At 36.0% G+C, this 15,347-nt stretch overlaps 1 pseudogene; it reads right to left on the bottom strand.

Moving 5' to 3' along the window:
• Nucleotides 1-15,099, bottom strand: LOC103724020 (annotated as a pseudogene).
• Between the last annotated feature and the right edge of the window lie 248 nt (nucleotides 15,100-15,347).

The following is a 15,347-nucleotide window of genomic DNA, read 5'->3' on the forward strand; positions in this document are numbered from 1 at the left end:
CAAAAGACAGCACACTCATATAAGCAAAAGAACGCATCAGAGTTCCTTACAAACTTCTGCCAATGAAATGGGCCAGAATCATCCTAATTAGTCGAGGAACTATACATTGCATCCCCCAGAATATTGACAAGGTAACGAGTTTGCTAGTTTTAAAAAATTTACATGATACAATTACACCTTGATATGCTAAGTAGCTTACAAATTTACTCTGTACAGGCAAAGAACATAGTCTACGGTGAACCAAGAACAAGTGCCAGTTGAAAAGTCCAATGAAAAAGAAAGTCTGACATTCTGCGGGGAAAAGATTCTGTTCTCTACATGTGGAAAGGTTTTCTTGGTGTTGGTCCCTGTTCTCCATAGACTGCAATCTTTGCTTCAGATGAAAGACTTCCACCTACAAATTAATATGAATATTATCGATTAAGTTCCCTCCATACTAGCAACTTTAGATGAAAAATAACAGCTCTACCTGGAGCTGGAATGCTCTTGCCCTTTTCTCCAGCTAGAACCCCCCGGGTCGAATGCAGCTCCTGGGTCACAGAGAGGCTCCTCAATCAAGCATAATAGGGAAGGCGTAAGTGAACTGATGCTAAGTCAAATAAAAGTGCACCTTACCTTTTGGGTATCATCCAAAACCGCTTTTAAGAATGCCACATCATGTTCAAGCCGTACATTATCAGAGTGGACCATATTTGAGAGACTATTTGCCTCTTCTTGAGCTAACTCCACACTTGCCAGCTTCTCTTTCAGCAGCTCAACCTCTTTCATTGCATCAGCAATTTTTTTCTCCATGTCCTGCCTACTCTTAATAGCAGAAGATAAGTTCTTCTCCGTAGCTTCCTGGCTTGCCATTGCAACATTCAACTGCTCTTCTAGCAAGACGTTTTTTCTAGTCAAGGTTACTATTTTGGTTTCATACAGTTGATATATATTGGAAGGATTTGTTAGCATCGATCTATTTTCAGTTTCTGGAGGTGCAATATGATTGCTATCAGACATAAGATTGTTATTCCCCTGCTTCTGATACAGGTTCGAGCTTTCAGAGTCGAATAGGTTTTCTTCTGTGCTAGCTAGAATTCCAGCAATATCCATCTGGATTGCAGTTTCTTGTTTCTTACTTCTCTGCTCCATTGCCTGAAAACAATTTTATAGCAGTAAGAGGATGCATGAACTTCAAATTTTTTGCATTTATGAGACAAAAGAACAAATCAAAAACTCTATCAAGGACGGGAATTTTTTGTGAAGTGAGACATGGCAAGAACTGTAATGGATATGTTCTCACAGTATCACAAAGTAAACCATAATCACATCCAACCACAAGTATAATATTTGCAACAAAGGATCAACAAGAATTTTTATTTAAGAAAAGGAGATCTTCTACACAGATGACATTCCAAAAAGTAGACTTCCTAGAAGCGGGTGAAGATATAAAACAACACTAACTGAACATACCGACCTGAATAAGAATGCGTAGTTCAACAAATTTTGAAACATTAGTAACTGAACATGCTTACTTGAATAAGAATGCATAGCTCAATAAATTCCAGAGGCTTTCCATAAAGGAGCATTCAATATCATTTTGTACTTTTCATATACTACAAGGACAGGGAGAAATCAAAGAGGCAGTGGCACTGATGCAATGACTATCATTCAGACGTTTCCAAATGGAAATTAATCAGCTATATTATTCTGGAAAATTTATGACACTTTCCTTAAAAGTGAATGGCTTTCTCCCAACAAGTATGAGACCAATTTATTCAATGAGAACGGGATGTCAGAAGCTAAACTAATTGATAATTTGATCCAGCTTTATTGAGAGAGGAAGTACTAACAGTTCTAGGAAGAGAAATGATACTTGTCAGGATGTTTTTATATTTAACAATTACACAGCCAAATATTACAATTTCAATAAGTCCAACAGGTCCCAAAAGTACTTGTTAGGCAGCTATTTGTTGAACCGTAACCAAGGTTCAAAAATGCAATTTCAGTTTCAATTATGGCCAGGTTCAACTAACTTCTGGTTTTGTAGTTTCACCATCTCGGTAGTTACTTCTTGACTTTCAAATTTTTTACACAACGTAAAATGTCAATATGGAGTAAACATGGTCCACAATCTCGGTACTGGGCATCATATCGGTGCTTTTCTAGTTTGGTACAGTACAATCGGTATGGTATCGTGCACCCCACACCGAAACATCTCTCTAACTATTTTTCCCATTTTTTATCTCAATATGCCTCGGTACGAGTTGGTATACACCTCGATTTGCCTCGATATATTTTTGGTACGCCTCAATATCGAGCGGTACACTTCGGTACAAAGTAGTATGGGATGGTACTGGGCATCATATCGGTGCTTTTCTAGTTTGGTACAGTACAATCGGTATGGTATCGTGCACCCCACACCGAAACATCTCTCTAACTATTTTTCCCATTTTTTATCTCAATATGCCTCGGTACGAGTTGGTATACACCTCGATTTGCCTCGATATACTTTTTGGTACGCCTCAATATCGAGCGGTACACTTCGGTACAAAGTAGTATGGGATGGTACAGAGCCTGTACCTATCCGAACGTGAGTTTCGTACTAGTTCCTACCCAGTATGGTATAATATATCCCATATTGGGTGGTACAGGCAGTACAACAGATTATGATAGTAAGATTAAAAAAGATTAGACAATTAGAACATATAGAAAATGAAGATGAATAAAGCAAAACAAGTTAGAAAAGGAGCAAATTGCGGTGCTTAGGAATTTTGGGTGCGTATATCGTGTTGTAGCTTATAAAATAAAATGAAAATTTGGATGTCTATTTCACATCATTTTAGCATATAATTATTTATTCAACTACTTGATGTCAATTTACAAACAAGAATCTAAATAACTAATAGACATTAAAATCCATATTTTTCATTGAGCATTAGAAGATCTTCTATTAAACTTCAAAACATAACAGTGGTTCCACTTCCATAAGATTTGCATAGAGAAATGATTTATCTACGAAGAGATTATAGGTGAGGAATTTAAAATATGTTTTAACTTTCGGATTTGGAACTTGACACCCCACGGAAAAATTTAGTTTAAACTTCAGAAACCCAAGTTCAATCATCACAAATCTACTCCTCACGAGGCCCAATCTACTCCACAAAGCCTCTTCTCATTTGCCCTCAAAAATCTCTCAACAACCCAAAAATCTCCCAATCATTTTCAAAAGAATGCTTTTAATATTCTCAAAACATGCAAAAAGACTTAGTGTTAATACAATACTACCAACAAATTAAATGAGTAAACAAATGAGCAGGAAAAACATTACTGATATATACACTAAATAAACCATGTAGGTTAGCTTCAGTCAGCAATCCATAACGACACTTGGTTTCAGACTGATAACAGATGAATTTAGAAGCGCTCCTAGTAAAGGCCTTGTTTTCAAGCATGCTAATGAGCTTAACATTATAATTTAATTTGAGGGTGGCTAACCTGAATCTCCAATATCAAAGATTTATATTAGATTATCGTTCATTTTAGGTGACAGCGCTTATCACATGGTGAAAAGAAAGAGTTTCATAAGAGCATACGCTGAGAGGCAATACATTAAATTGGCTCATAAAAGCTGGAAAAGCATTGAAAAAGCTCTGTGACAACCAAGATGCGATGCATCAAAAAAGAGAGAGGAAAAAACCTTGCTTTTATTGATTGAACTAAATATGTAGAAGTTGATTGCCAATCTATACAAGATGTAATGAGTGAAACATCAAAAGTCAATTCACCAAAAAAAAAAAAAAATCAAAACTCAACGGTTAAATATGAGAATCACCCATGTAATATCTTAAAAAAGAGACAATTCATTGTCCAAGCACAATATTAAGCATTTTGAGCTAGAAACAAGAGATCTATGAACAAGATAAACAAAATATATGCCTTCTGTCTATCTTTCTTATGGTCACTGTGCTAGAAATCATGTATTGCACATAAACAGATCATCTTGAAGTACCATTCCAAGCCCATTAAAGAGTTATACTTGCGATCAGCCTTCACACAATTACTATTGTATCTATCTACATGGTTATGCCAAGCATGCCTTTGACTACTGGCGTAAGGATCTTCTGGTACAACTAAATTCTATTAAGATGGAAGATTTTAACAAAGTTCGATAAAGAATCCACTGCGCTGTTCTCAGTGCAATGAGCATAACTATGGCCCATGTGCAAGCTGAATGTTACACAGGATGCCGAAAACAAAACATTCATGAATCATAATATCTGCTACAGAATTGTATATTGAAGTACTCAAATTACTTACTTGTGAGGAAGGATTACTCAACAAGTAGTCACAACGCTCCTTGTATTTGTCATCTCTGGGAGATTTCTGCATCTTAAGAGCTAAATTGTAATCTTCTTCATGGTGGAATTGCTTACGGAGTAATACATTACCAACAGAATGTGGATCAATGGATGAATCTGAGAGAGATTTCCTGCCAGATGCATGCTGCTCCACTGCAGATGCTAGACTGTGCCTGCCAACAGGATCAACAGAACAAGGGGGGGCAGCATTGTTAAGATGGGCACCAAGATCTTTGGTACTTGCAGGGCAATCTTCATATGACAATGGATCTGTATCTGGGGCAGATCGCCAGCTCATTGAATGTTCATTCTTGAACAAGACCAATATTTCAACCTGTACAACCCAGAATGGATATAAGTATTGTTGCGCACAGGAAGAATATAAATGACCATATCATAGTTATGTGCTTATCTCTTAACCTGATTTGATGGCTCTTTCTTATATCCTCCAAAAGCAACAAGAAAAATCTTGTCTTTGTAATGCACAGGAACTACACTGAACCCCTGTTCAACAGCAGATTCTTTAGCAATTCTTTCAAAAAAAGCAAGCACCAAAGGTTTAACTTATGTCTGAAATGTATAAAAATATAATTGCAGCAGATTATTTGGTATTCTTTCCCATGAAGCAATAATTAGTTATATACTACACACATGACATTTGAAATGCAGCCGAAGTATCATATGACATGTTAAAATTAATGCACTTAAAAAATTAAGTATTTAATGAGAAAATTATGTCTCCACTCGACCACAACTTGTGCTAAAATGCTGTCTCCATCAAACTTGTCTGCTATATAATCAGTAAGAGATATGAAGAAGTAAAAAAAAGTATATATTTGAGTTTTCATAACTATCTTCTGCTCAATAGTGCCTAAATGATAGTAAATTAGTAAATTTGTCTTCTTTCTACCCTAGCTTGAGGTGTTAATGACAACATATCCAATTGTATCTATCTAAGCAACCATTTTATGTTTCATGCTTTTTCTCAATGAGGTTTTCACGACTTCATTGTGAAACAATGAAACATGCATGCTCATGCAATTCACATGCATGCAAGGTCATGCAATGGATAAGGAGAAGTATGAATTGTTAAAAGACTAGAAGGAATCGTTTCATTTACCATGGCAGGCACACACTGATAATGCATGTAACCTTCACTATATCAGGAAGGTACCCATATGAATCTTTACGCAACGAACATCCTGAGTATTCAATACAATGCACCTACCAAAGGGCTGCAGAAATCCACCATGCCTGGATAATAGAACTTCTTGCACTGAGCTTCTTCATATGGCTAAGACAAAAGGTGCACAGAAAGGTTCCATCACAAGAGTAAGAATCATTAAGTCATGGCTAGATTTTTGGAGGTGCACTAAGGCAGTTAGCTAGTAAGGGACAGCGCCCAGATCATGGGCTACTACGAATGTCTGATCTGGCCTAATAGTGCTCAGAAATAAACCACCTCTTTGCCATTGTAGAAAAAAAGAAACAGGATTTCTAACCTTTCTTGAGGGGAAAAAAGAAATCACAGCCAACTAGTTCTCTTTGCATGACGGTTTTAGATGATCTAGTTGCTTAGTCAAACAGTTACATGATTTACATTTCTTTTTCTGGGAAATATCCTCGCTGCAGTCCAACTATACAACCTGTAATTGACCTCATTAGACATAAGAAAGTCTGGCTGGGTAAGGTGAAGAAACTTCAATAATCATTAGTGAAATAAGTAAACCATGTTTCTCTACCTTTACTCCTTTTGTCTTCTTGTCTTTTTTCCAGCCTTTCACCTTTCTTCTAGTTTTCACTTCTTCATACCTGCTGGCTGCCATTATAGAACAAATCTGAACTGCGATAAAGATTTATCCTACAAAACTAGGGCTAGAAATGATCCTGAGTTGGCCTGGCCAATTATAACACTACATAAGCCTTAATTACTCTCCTCTCCTTTCCTCTTCGTTCTTTCTTCCCTAGACTCCCTCTCCCCTCGCTTGCTTCTACTCTACCGATTAACCAAAGGCCCTTCCAAGTCAAGCACTGGGATCAACCAATTATACCAGATTCATATTAAAAAATTAAATTAAAAATAAATTACTTGCATCAGCTTTCCATTTCAGATTTCCACTATTAAGATAAACAAAACCTACGGGCTTGTTTTCATGTTCAATAAATTAAGAAAAAATCTGCACAGAATCAACAGTACTAGCAACTTGAACCCATTACGGTAACTTTCGCATACAGAATATTGATGCCATGAAGAAAAGTATCAATAGAAACCATAATGACACAGGAAGTTAAGATATTCTTCTAGAAATTTTCAGAATTTCTGATTAAATATTTAGAATGACATCATAGGTAAGGAAAACTACAGAACTATCATCATAAAACTGATGAATGGCAATAGACATGACTGTAAAAAGTCGAAATAAAGGCAATGGAAAAAATTATTAGCAAACTCACTTTGTTGGTAGTAACAGAAGCACCAGGTGAAATAACTGAAACAGACCACTCAAATTTTAGAACATCAAAGACTAGAGTTTCTGCATGCCCTGAGAAGAGAACTATATGTTAGAAAGCATGTGAATGTTCCATGAATTATTAATGATATTAATGCTCCATAAATAGTTCTAACAAGCAACCCGCAAAAATTACAAAAAAAGGATCTTCCTCATATGACTACCAAAACTTGGGATAGAATATGGAAATTAGATTGAGGAGAGGATATGGAGGCTTTCACTGCTGAATTCAAAGGATGAACAAAATTTAATGCTTGAAAAAAGTACTGACAAAAGGGAAGGTGGAAACCCAGTTGAATCAGGGTGAAGGCAGCATCGAACCCAGGTCTCTTGCAGCAACCACAAGAGAATTTGCCAATATGGTAGTTGGCACCCTCAGCATCAAGTTAACAATTTACATGGACATAACAAGGTGACATCCAGAAAAGGGAAATGATGGTGAAAGGGGTGAAGAGCACCACTTACCCAGGTAGAAGGGGGATGGCGAGTCATAGAGGACAAGAAACTACTTCAATGGCAATATGATTTCTTTCATTAATAGAAAAGTCGACAAGGAATTTTATGAAAACATTTTCTCACTAGATGCCCCTTGCCAGCAAAAAAAAAGACGATAAAATTTTAGTAAGGTGACGAAGCCTACTACAAAATTCAAATTATAATAAAGATTCAAGGAAATCATCCTTACATGTTGGTAGATCAGCTATAAATTCAAAATAAAAAGATGTGAACAAAATATAGTATATGATAGTTAACTATTTGGAGAATGGACTTCTTATCACACTAGGACAAGAACCAATAAGTATTCATCTATTGTAGGAGCAGAAATATTTAAGTGTTGCAAAGTAAAGGCCTAAAGTTATAAACCACTTTTTAAAGCGGAAAATGTCAGCCTACTTTCTATTACATAATAACACAAACATACTTGAGATGTTTATAGACATTCATCTGAGACATGACTCTGCGCATAGTATGCATTTTATAACATATGTGCATAGACTCTCCATATACACTTCTTTGTGTGGTGTTTTACTTATTATGAGTAAACAACTTCACTATCTATCATGTGGTACATAGTTACATTACTATCAGGCTTTGTGCTCTATTTAGATAGTTTATACATTCCGATACTTCCTCAAGTTTCATCGTATTGCAATCTTGATCAACATCTAGAAGCATTCCTCTTTATTATTTAATTATCTACAAGATTCTTGAACAGTATTGGCTGAGTTGGAGGAAAGGACAGATAGTTCATTTGAAGGGAGAAGGTTATATATTATTATGGCTCCGTTTGGCATTGATCTTGGAGGGCCACAAATGCTTTTTGGAAGGTCAAGCTCTTTTGAGCGATTTTAAGATGTTCCATAAAAATATTGAACTAGCTTTCCAGCTCATCCAAAAGTTGAAAAAGGTCCATATTAGGGCTCTAATTTGGAGCTTTTAGGCAAAACTTCTACTTGAGACGCATTGGAAAGCAGTTTTTTGGGCAAAAGCTTACCGAGAGACATGGATTTTTTTAAAAAAATCAATTTAAAATATTTTTATTGCTGTAATCATTTAAATTGGTGTCTTTTATGCTTGTAACATGGATATTAAGAAATGCTAGTAAACATTTATGTTGCTATTATGATTGTGGATATATAAACAATTTTATTGCCTTTTTTGGATGAACAAAGTCAAAGATTTATATTGCTATTAGAATCAAGAACTACCTAGTTTGCCATTAGGATATTCTACTTTATTTGGCAATCACCCATAAAAAAATAATTACATTTTTATTTTTATTTAGATTAAAATATAAAATTATTTATAAATTAACAATACTTTATATAATAATTTTTGATAATAAAATGCAATATGATTATACTAATATATATTTATATTATATTATTATATTATTATTAAATATTATTAAATTATATTATTATTATATTATTATTATATCATATCTATTATATATCATAATATAAAAATATTATTATTTTAATATTATAAATATTGTTATATTATAAATTAAGCGTATTTAATAATATAAACAATTAGATAATTGAAAGCATTATGCAATATCATTTATTATCATTTTTTGATACTAAAAGTACTTCCTCTTTGGTTATCAGATACATGTTAAAACTTCAAAGTATTTTAAAAACATAGTTACCAAAGAGTAACATTCTTTTACTAAAAACTTTACTAACAAAAGCTCTACCATCAAAAGCTTACGAATAAAAGCCATATCACCTACTGCCATGCCTTTGTGAGTTTCACATGGACTACCAAGCGGGTAACTCAATAATAAACTTTGTTTATCAACTATAGCAAATTGCTCCAAGGCAGGATATTATATTATGTACAATTAACATTAATAAATAAAAATTTGCACTAAACACATATTTTAGAGCAGCTTTCTTAAAACATGGGTCAGCCATATGGTTTCAACAAAAGCATATTCAATAAAAACCTACTCAAACTTTTATAGGAAAAGAAAGAAATGAGAAAATTGGAAATTCGCCGTCTTTACCTCTAAATCATAAATATAACTTTATATCCTAGTGTGGATAAGATTTTTAACAAAATCGAGAGTCTCAGAACTACGCATAACTCGAGCATAAAAACCTTAAGATGGAAGCTGCAAATAAATAGTCTCTTATCATGAAAATCAAGAGCATTTAAAACAGAATAATCTATCAGAACAGAATCTAAGCAACAGTATAAGCATACGTTTTTTCTTGCTTCCTCCCCCCGTGATATACCATTTAGTTCCACAAAGAGCTCCACAACAACCTGCTCTAGGTGATGGATGATGACCGCGGATCTTTATTCTTGACCATACCATCTGAAAGAAGATATATGTATGCAAACAAGTTGTCAAATCCTTCCCATATGCAACACTTTTGACAAACGTCAACTTGACAACGTTGAAGAGGCCTCCATGTCCTTACCGTTTCAAAGTCTAGTGAATGAAGATCATTCAGAATCCTGGACTTCGATTGCCCTCCAAAAACAAAAAGGATTCGGTCGTCATAAAGAGCAGCCACATGATTTGATCTTGGAGAAGGTCGAGTTCCTCTGTTCATAGCATGGTTTACTTCCAAGGTGCATTGAAAGGCATTCAAAACTAAAGATGTCTATAACTTCTGGATTTATATTAAAAAGGAAATGCAACTCCAAAGCAATGCAGGTTCAAGTAAGCAAATATCTTTTAATACAAAATGGGAAAAGGTCCGGTTTTTTCTATGTGATTTTTTTAAATACTGCATTTCTTTGTGGCTTCTATAATCATGCTCGTGTATCAAGATTTATTGATCAATATAAGAGTGCTGAACAGAAGCCTACTCACGTATAATGTAAGGGAAGCCATGTTAAAGACTTCAGATCAAACATATGAAGATCATTTAATTTTCTCTTTGCATCTCACCCCCAAACAGGATCAAGACAGACTGCTCTGATTACAGTATGCCCACTGCGAGCAGCCTGAAATACGATGGAAAGGTTTTGAAATTCTACCACCATGGAGAAAGAAGAAAGAAGAAAGAGAAACGCAGCATTCTTTACTGCCAACTACAATCTAGAATGGATAAGTAGACAGATGACAAAAACAAGTACAAAGGAACATAATTAAGATTTTATTGCTTTAGTTGATGACTGTAACATGGAAGGAATTGTACAAGATAATAAGCATACAGACTTCAAGAAAATATAAGGCAGTTAAACTCAATCCAAATGCAGAAAGCTGAAAGTATATGAATTACCGGAATGTCTCCCTTGGTTCTATCTGCAACCAGCATTCTGTTTCTATATCAAAAGACCATACTGTTGGGTATTGAACACGATATTAATTAACCAATCTCATCAGAAAAAAATGAAATTTATGGGATTAACTAGTGGAACCGTGATTGTATAAGCATGACATACAACCTGATATTTTGTCACTCCACAGGATCAGTTTTCCCCCAACAAGAAGAACCATTTTTCCCCAAGACACCTACGACAACAAATGGGCAATCAAGTTATTTCCATGTTCAGGATAGAAGTTTAGCACTCATCCATATTTGGCATAGCAAGATAATATGTACCTTAAAAATTCAGTAACAATCATGCTTAGGCAAATGAACTTTTCAAACATAGAATGAATAGAAGTGCTGGACGATTATAGAGGCAACGAATCCACCAAGGAGGCTCGTGGTTCAATCATACACTATTAATAGGCCAAAGGCCATCCCATGTAACACTGACGTTGGAGCATGCACGTACAAAAATATAACTATAGAAAAGGGATCCTAATTTATGGTCAATATCGAACCCACCCTGCAGTCGGAGGCTGTTTCTGATATTAAGCTGACTGACTAATGGCATTGAAAATTACAGTGGTATAATTTTCGGTTGAAGAGCATGGAAGTTGCTTAAAATATTGGGCAAAAAACATGATTGAATGCTGTAGACATGGCAACTTCATCTGAATGTGGAAACCTTGTTTGCTTGTGATACCAGTTTGTTGGCTATGTAAAAACTATTGCGATTACTATTGTTGAGACTGGGAGCATCAAAAGTAATGACCAAGATAGAGATAAAAATACATGACAGCAAGACGATTTCCACACAAGCATTAAACATCACCTAAGAGGTGAACTAATCTGAAACAAATATCATCTTTCATCTTACTGTTCCAGGAGATGAGGTGATTTCTTCAATAAAGACAAATACTTGGTATCCAATCTAACTGCCCAGAGCTAGAGAGTGCATACAAGCAGATCTAGCCACAGGCTGCAGTGGGGAAATGGTGGTTCTCAGATACCACAAGAAGCAAGAGACTCAAATAAATTATAAATAAAATCCTTTGTAGTTTCTGGGGTTTCTCAACAAGATAACGTCGATATGGTCGATCGCGTTGGGACACCCCGTTGGGTCATCGATTTGGTGGGAGTAGTTCTACTTCTCTTTTCCTTGACTTTAGATTGGATGTCGTACTTTCCTTTTAAAGGATGTCCTACTTCTATTTAATATTTTCACCGACCTACTTCACTCATCAATCTCTAATCTTATCCTACCGCCCTTACTAACAAAACCCAACAGCGGGAACTGGATGCTCTTACTTTCAAATCAAAGGAATCCAGTCGTTGCAGTTTGTTCAGTGTCAGTAGAAGGGGGCAAGGGCCGGCTTCATGGCAAAGCTTCCAAGAGGTTGGTCAATGGCAATAGGGCTGAGAGGGAGCCTTTCATTCCTCCTGCTCGATGAAGAAGGGAACTGCTTGCTGCCAATGGATTCAAGAGACTTTTGCTTCTCTATATGTTGGTGTCGATCAATGGATGATACCCCACCGGGGACGGAGAGATTCGAGATTGAAAAAATGTTCATGGGGCACTCGCATAACTGTAGTTTGGTGCAGAAAGATAGAAAGATGACAAATGACAGATTAATGCAACAAGCTTGAGAAGAAATAATAAAAGAAAAGGCAGCAAATTTAAAGAGAGAATGTGAGCAACTATCTCATGAAGTGTAAAGAACAGAATTACAAGACAAGAGTGACCTGTAGCCCACTCTCTTCATAGTGCTACACCTGCTCTGCTTTTCTTCCCTGTTTGATGCTGAGGCGCTAGCCCTTACAGCCCTCATTCAGTTTCAGATAAAGCACTTTTTTATTATATCAAGTCTAAAAATTCAATAAAATATCAAAGATGCACCATCTTTCCTTTCCTAACCATCACAACTTGACATAGTACATTCAAATAAAAACATGCACAGACCTGGAATATGGACATGAAATTATCACAAAAATGAGACTGAAATACTGCACTGAAAACTGTGACATTATTAGTAGATCTCTAGTCGAGGAAGATGCAGAGTTACTGGAGATTGTTAATGGACATACAATCTACCATGCACTGACATTGCAGAGGAGGAATACGGAATCAGCTAATTTTAAAACTCTAGATTTTGGGAATAGAGATAAGGAATATTGCTTACAAGAAAAAATAACCCACAAGTATGAAGTCAATTTGGGGAACAAAACTCTCAAAAATTTAGAGGTGCTGCAGTTCCACAAGACTAGAAGAAGCATAAGCACAGCAAGGATGCAAAAAATAATATAAATATAAAAATCCAATTTGGCTATTGATCCAAAACAAGGTGAGGGATCCAATAAATAGTTGAACTATCAAAAGCACAGTCAGGTTGAATAGACATCAGGAGTTTCTGACCAAAGGCACTTTATAATTTAACATCATGATGTAGAAACTCTGAATGATCATTAGCCATATCAGTCAAATATACTTATATTGTAGCTTACAATCACAAGTCGATGCAACAGATTGGATGGAACATCAACTGATGCCGCTTTGACCAACAGCCGCTCACAAGTTTTATAGATCACAAATCCTGAGCAATAATAAATAGAGTAGACCCTTTATTTCTCTAGAAGTTGATGTTTAAGGGCAAATTGAAGCTCAAGATATGATGTAAGGTACACTATTAAAGAAACTGAATCCAGGAGATTTATACAGGTACACATTACATGCAGGAGAAGTGGACGCTGCATGATGACTTAAAAGGAGGCTAAGAAGGTCGAAATGACCAAACTAATTTCACCTCCCATATCTCATCAAGAATAAATTATTTGAATAGCACTGGTTTTCTACCTTCATGTCCATCATCATTCCAGCACTAGCCTAAAATAGTTTGAGGAAAAATGGAACCCTTCGTCAATTTCAAGCAAATTTTTGCAATGCCCTTCAGAGAGTAGACAGGTAGATTTGGATAAGTTTTGTGAAAGGTTTAGCAAAGGTAACCCAAAAGAAGTTAAGGCAGCAGATATGACCTCAGACAAGAAATGATTACAATTGAACGGCTTTAGGTTGCAAGCTATCAAAGATGGAACCCTTTGTCTAATTCAAGCAAATTTTGCAATGTTCTTCGAGAGTAGATAGGTAGATTTGAATAAGATTGGTGAGAAGGTTAGCAAAGGTAACCCAAGGAAAAGTTAAGGCAGCAGAATGTCCACAAGCAAAAATGAAATTTAATAATTGAACAGCTTACAATAGGTTCCATAACTATCAAAGAAGCCTGAGGGCTTAGGAATATTTTTCAACTCTGTCATGTATTTGAGAATGCAGGTTTTGGATACATTGCAGCAATACAGTGAATAACAAGGACAGAAGGTAACCTAAAATATATACTTATCATATGCCATTCCTCACTTCTAGAATATGCAAGCCACAACAGCAAATGCAAAATACTAGCAATATAATTAATACCGCTAGCAATAAAGAGAAATTAATGCAAAGCAAAGCCACCAAGTATCAAAATCAATTTGGAACAAATACAACGCAGAGGCAAGTGGCAACACGAGCTATCAGAAGTATACCAGAGAGTGACCTTTGCATGCAGGAGATTTTTAATGAATGGCCACTGGTGATAAGTAAACCTTTGGAGCAGCAGTAGCCCAGGTAAGGTTATCCCACTTAATACCTGAAATATACAATTCAATGCACGAAGTGAACACTCTTATATTGAATAGCAAAACACCAGTCTATCTGAGAATGTAACTGGAATAGAACAAACTCCAGACCAATACCCTCAAGACTGGTAACTGAGTGAGCAATCACCATGAACCATAAATGCAAATTCAAAAGATAATACAAAATATTGAACATAGTGGATTATCAAGTTCGCAAATGATGATCAGGCGCTCATGGTGAATTCTGTAAAGCAAGTTACATATATTTCATTACCAGTGTGTCATCCATTAATCCGTGGCCAGAATCCTCCCACAACCACCATTTTGCTCCAACAACAGCTGCTGCATGCTATTGGGGGAAACATTTTAGTCCGTTTATTTTAAAAAGTAAAATAGAAATTCATCTTGAATAGAAAGGTATAAACATATAAAGTGCAGTTTAGGCAGTAAAACCAAGACTACCCATTACATTGAACGACGCGGAGCAGGTTTGTGCCCTTCGATCGGCAACACCGTCCAATTCTCAGAACTCCCCAAACCGCACTTACTGAGATCAAATGCACCAACGGGCACCGGCATTGATGTCATCGGACCGACCATTCACTGAAGCTGACACACATTCTCCCCTGCACCAACTTCAATACCTCAGCGCAACCAAAACCAACAACTAGAGCCTTACATGGGTCGTCAGAGGATCCTTACATTCGACTGGCTGGCTCGCTTAGTGTGCCGAATGGGACTTCTGGTCCCCTGCGAAGGATCCCCTAGATGAACCTTCAACCTACACCATCCCAAACCATAAATTTGTTATCTTTTTCAGAAGAAATGCTTTAAAGAATCCATCTTTTTTCTCCCTCCTCAAGCTTTCCCAGATTAAATATTTCTCAACAAAGGTCATAAATCAAAGACATAGGTAAATGGAGCTTCAACCTATTACAGCAAACACCATAAATTTGCAAACAGAAGTCCTTTTAAAAAACCATCTTTTTTTTCAACTCATCTTCCACAGATTCAAGTTTTAATCAAGAAATCTAATAAAGAAAGGGGAA

This window comes from Phoenix dactylifera, chromosome 1 (genome assembly GCF_009389715.1).
Source record: "Phoenix dactylifera cultivar Barhee BC4 chromosome 1, palm_55x_up_171113_PBpolish2nd_filt_p, whole genome shotgun sequence".
Lineage (NCBI taxonomy): Eukaryota > Viridiplantae > Streptophyta > Magnoliopsida > Arecales > Arecaceae > Phoenix > Phoenix dactylifera.